We start from the raw sequence: 6,000 nt of genomic DNA, 5'->3' as shown, positions 1-6,000 counted from the left end.
GTGTAATAATTTTTATACATAGCATTAAGTCATTTTCAAGTCATAGCATAGAATACATATGCAACACATAGAGATACACACACACACACACACACACACACAGATGCAATTTGTTCCTAACTGGCATCATTACAGGGTTATTTCTTTTTTGTCTTTTCTTTCTTTTTTGTTGTTTTGTTTTTGTTGCTGTTGTTGCTCTTTCTTTCTTTCTTTCTTTCTTTCTTTCCTTCCTTCCTTCTTTCTTTTTTTTTTTTTTACCAGTCCCGAGTCTCTGAACTAAGGGCCTGGGCACTGTCCTTGTGCCTTCTTCAAGGCTAGCACCCTATGAGTTGAGCCACAGTACCACTCCTGGATTTTTCTGTGTATGTGGTCTGGAGAATCAAACCCAGGGCTTTGTGCATGCTAGACAAGCACTCTATCAGTAGGCCATAATTCAGGCACAATTTCTCTCTCCTTCTCTCTCTCTCTCTCTCTCTCTCTCTCTCTCTCTCTCTCTCTCTCTCTCTCTCTCTCTCTCTCTCTCTCTCTCTCTTTTTCTCTCACCTAAGAATCTATCCAATAAAATATGTCACCTTTTCATTGAATTTACAAACATTCTTTGTGATATTTTGAGTTGCTGAATATTCTGTATTTTTCAGTGCTATAACTATTCTAAACAACATTAATGCAAGTCCATTCTATTATTTAAAATATACAAGACAAAAGAGAAATGTCAAAAAACAGAGTAGTAAAACACAAAAAATGATTTAAATACCAATGTTGCAAGTAATAATTATATACTTTTGGATTAGTCATTTCACTTTTATTTTATTAGCTTATCATTACAACTGGATATAATGGATTAACAAAACCTAGATACATAAGGCCATATACAATGATGCTAAATGAAAGGACCTCCAGGCTATAGAAACAAAAGCCATATAATGAGTGATTGTTGTCTTAAGGTACTATGTTATCTCTCATCTCTTTTGCTGTCTCTTGGTTATCTCATATTATTACAGTATTTCATCTGATTATCTGATATATTGTATATATATATATATGTATGTATGTATTTGGTTATTTGAAGTCAAATAGGGAAGGGAGGAAAACAAGATGAGGAGCAGGGGTTGGAGGAGGGAAATGGGGACCAAGACATGAGAAAGAGTATCAATGTATGTGAAGTAATGCACCTTTATCTGGTGAATATAATGTAACCTTTCTACTATTTACAATAAAAATATATGAAAAAAAGATTAAATCAGATTTCCTCTGTGAAAAGCAAAACTTAGTACACAGTATGTGTAAGATACTCAACAAACTTTTTTTATTTCCTATATTCACTTTAGACATCTGTTTGCAAATAACAATTAAGAAGAGAAAGAATTTCCTGAAAGCTCTTTTTTATTTAAATATGGCAAGTGATTTAAGACTAAACAATAGTTTTATGTCAAAAGGAAGCAACTTCAGTAGACTACATATTTGATATAGAGAATATTGATAGTATACCCTTATTCTAGGTAGAACTTTTTAAACACTATCGCCACTTGAAATTGTTAACCTTTAGTCATATTCCAACCCAACCTATTGCTTTATATGTGGCACCAATATCTCAGCATAGACATAGGCCTCTTGAAATGTTACATGGCACCAGCCTGACCTGTGACAACTCTAAGCAAGCTTCAATCTGATGGAAGCAAAATACTGAATAGAAAGTTGAGGTTATTCTGTATGTCTGGAATGCCTAAGGTAAATACATCCCTGGAATCGGAGCCCTCCAGTTTCATCCAAATGATGCTCCTTATAAAAATTAAAGCATAGATTGGGGCTGTGAGTTTGGCCTAGTGGTAGAGTGCTTGCCTAGCATGAACGAAGATGGGGGCCCAATCCATCGGTACCACATACAGAGAAAAAAGCCGGAAATGGTGCTGAGGCTCAAGTGGTAGAGCTCTAGCCTTCAGGGAAAAGAACCCAAGGACAGTGCTCAGGCCTTGAGTCCAAGCCCAGGACTGGCAAAAAAATAAAAGGACATAGATTTTTTTTATGGATATTGATCTTGGAAGTCAAAGCATTTGCCGAATAACTGTAATTGATAAATATCCTTAGAGCAGTAGTCTTTTAGTGTTTCCTTCTTTTGGCATGATGTCCTAAGAATAGTGAATTCAGTAACCCTACAGAGGGCCTTAGAAGAGCTAAAGATTAAACAATTTTCAGAATGGTATAATTAATAAATGTCCACATTGGGAATGTATTTGGAAATTAATCATTTATATCCAATTAGGATTAAAGGTAGCATTTTGTTTACAAATTTGAGAAATGAGAAAATAATGACTTAGTCTTTCAGAGAAGAGCATTCTTTCTATTTAGTATAATACAATGTTAAAAGAAAAGAGAAACAATGAAATAAGCACTGCTTTTAAAAAGAAAGAAAAATTCACAAGAAATGACTTATTTAAATTTTGTTGAAGAAGCACAATCACTCAATTGTCTTTGTTTATATTTTATTTGTTAATTAGCATACATCTGCAATAAAAAGGTTCATTGCAATATTTCCATGTATGTACACAAAGCACTCAACTCTGCACTTACTTGCTTACAATAGATTCTGACCAAATTACATTAAAATATTTTCAAACTTAACTGCTATCCATGATATAAATAATTCTAAGGCAGGATTGGAACAAAGTCAAAAGTTTCTTCATGCAGTAAGTTCAGTTGCTAAGAAATAAATCCTTTTTCTACCTTCTTTTCCTAGAACTACCTTCCCTGGAAACATTACATTTTGTTCTATAGTGAGACAAAGTGAATTTAAAGATATTTTAAGGGTTATATTAACGGTTCATTTGTCTTTGAAACTATTGAAGGATATAATGCCTATGTGTTGCTAGAGATCTAACTCAGTGACAGAACCTAGCTATTGATGCGCATATATATACACATATATGTCAATATTTAAAGTGTTTTAACATTTAGAAAAAAAGTCATAAAATAAAATATTGGTTTTATTTTGTTTCGGTTTAGGGTTTTACTTCAGAAAAGTGAACAGATATTGACAACCTTCAGAAATTGGATGTTAGGAAGGGAAAAATATAAACAGTATGGTAAATTACTTTATTATCTTTACTTGTACATAGAGGTTTCTCCTTATTCAATAATTCTCTTTAAATTCCCTTCACCTTGAATGAAATAATTTCAAGATTCGTGTAATCAATTGGATCTTAAACTTGAACTTCTGAGTTTGAATCACAATAGAAGTATAAATTATAAAGTTGAAGTAAAAAAACATACTTATCCCCATAGTCTGTCTAGCAAATCACAAAGCTGGGCACCAGGTAAAATAGCGAGTCTCAAAAGTATCTTCTCCTTACAGATCTCAGCCCGTTCAACGTACAAGATCAGATTGTGTCCCAGCCAACAATTCACTGGACATGATTCCAACTGTTAAAGGCTTTTCAGAGACAAAAGCAAGGCCAGGAGGAAAATATTAAGCTTTTGAGAAGCTGAATTTAAAACCACTACATAGATACATTTAACAAATTTTTAAGATATAACCAACCTAGAACTCTGTAGCTAGCCAGACAATAGATGTTTACAATTTTAGATTAGTATTATCACTCTCTCTCTCTCTCTTTGTGCACTTATAAACAAAGCTAATACCCCCACCAGTCACTATTTTAAGACCAAAAAAAAAAAAGACCATAATCCAATCTCTACGGTATTTAAGTCTCTCTGGATATACAATATAATTGAATGCCTAAATATACAGTATTGCTCAACCACCATCAACTGTAGATCCATGCAAGTTGAAGGATGAGCAGAAGACCAGAGATAAAAAAAATAGTATGAAAGACAAGAGGGGAGGTAAGAAAAGAGTGATGTAGGAGTGTAAGATTAATATAGTAATGAAGAAAAGGGATAACTGACCTAAGGTGATAGAAGGGTAAAATAGTTAAGTACAAAAGTTAGAAAAAAGTAAGATAAACCTTATGGAAATAAGAAGAGTAATAAGAAGAATATATAAAGAATATATACAGAAAAGAGGAAAGTATATAAAGGAGAGATCAATGATAAAAAATTTTAAAAAGTAAAAAGAAAAAAAACAGAAAAACAAGAAAAATTTGGGGAGAGATCCCACACAATTGTGAGTGCTTAGACAAGAAATATTAGGGTTAATAACCAACAGATTAAAAAGTAGGTGGCTGTATCAATAAAAATATCATTAGTATTTAGTCTGTACCCAGTGCTGTCACTATGTTTCTAGGAACTACCACAATGGCAGAAGGAAAGCAGGAAAAATAACTGGAAAGAATCATAACATTAAAAAAAGAAAAAAATGGAGGTAAAATGTCAAAAAAGAACACATAAAAATGAAAATGAAACACATAAAAATTAAAATGTATGAAAAAAGGGGGTATTCTTCAGGTGTTTTTTTTTTTTTTGTGAGGGGAATGGGGGTATGAAATTGGTGTCTCCACTAAATTCAGGATTCAAACACTTCAAAAAGTCTTTTTCTTGGGGCTGGGAGTTTGGCCTAGTGGTAGAGTGCTTGCCTAGCGTGCATGAAGACCCGGGTTCGATTCCTTGGTACCACATACATAGATAGAAAAAAGCCAGAAATGGTGCTGAGGCTCAAGTGGTAGAGCTCTAGCCTTGAGAAAGTCCAAGGACAGTGCTCAGGCCCTGAGCTAAAGCCCAGGACTTCTCCCGCCCCCCCCCCCAAAAAAAAGGGCCATGAGTTTGGCCTAGTGGTAGAGTGCTTGTTTAACATGTGCAAAGATCCGGGTTCTATTCCTAGGCACCACATACATAGAAAAAAGCTGGAAGTGGTGCTTTGGCCTAAGGGTAGAGCCCTGTCCTTGAGAAAGGTCCACAGATAGTGTTTAGTGTTCAGGCCCTGATTTCAAGCCCCACAACTGGCAAAAAAATTTAAAAAAAATTTTCTCCTGCGATTTGGCTTTGCGGTTTTTCTGATCAGTTTGCATGATTGGGCAGAAAAAAAAAAGCCGGTGAAGCTGCAAGCGGCTTTGTTTAACAGGAGCACGGCCCTGCCAGGAGGAGGAACTTCCACAAGCACTTGGGGTGGATGTCCGGCTTAAGCTGCCTCTGGGAAAACCTTTGCCCTTTTGAAGGATGGCGCTGCCAGCACCACTTCTCAGGCTCTAGTTGGTTTGGCAGGGTCTTTGCCAGCAGTCAAGATGGTGCTGCTCTCAGTTGGTGGAGGAGGGAATTCCTTCCCAATGTCGTTCCACAAGCAGAAGTGGAAATGTCTCCATGGAGGTCCTCACAAATTGCTGGGTTTTCTGGTTCCATGAAGCTGGCAGGTCCACACCAAGGCCGGGTGATGGCTCTGGGCTCCAGCAGGCTCTGTGTGGCTCTGTCTGGAGCCGGCAGGTCTATGCTGCAGAGAAGCCCTGTGTGCTCAGGTGCCACAGGGAGGCTTTGTCTCCACGGGGGCTCCAAGCAGCTGGCGATGCTGTCCTCTTGCTCTGTTTTTTTGCCTTTCTCCTCTCTGACTGAGATCTCTGTGGTTCTAAATCTTACTTAGGATGGATCTTTGGGTAAGAACTTTCCTCTACGATGCTATAACTGATATCTTGGCTCTAGCTCAGAAAGACTCACGCTGAACTGCCGCCATCTTCAGCTGATCTCTTCTGTCTTCAACATTTTTCTAAAAAGTTGTGTTGTTTAATAAAATGCTTAAGTATAAAGAATATTAAGTATAAATCATATCACATTTATTTTTGTGTGAATGTACACTATGCAAACAAACAGATGCATGTTTAATAATTAATGAGCAAGAAAGAGTCATTAACAATGTAGTAGAAGGGTCAATATACGCTGGCTTAGTCCTTGAAATCTATGTAAGATATTTAACGATGTCCTCAGGACATCTTCGTCTGCTACTGTATGCTTCTCTGTAGCAATGAGGCACTAATAGTTAAACTGAGCATGCAATTTTAAAGGTTGTGATCAATCATTGTGTTAGGAAAAATTTGAAAATGCACATCTATTAGACATTCA

Source organism: Megascapheus bottae, chromosome 20 (assembly GCF_031878675.1).
Source record: "Megascapheus bottae isolate mThoBot1 chromosome 20, mThoBot2.hap1, whole genome shotgun sequence".
NCBI classification, from domain to species: Eukaryota; Metazoa; Chordata; class Mammalia; order Rodentia; family Geomyidae; genus Megascapheus; species Megascapheus bottae.
Note: the sequence above shows the minus strand (reverse complement) of the source record.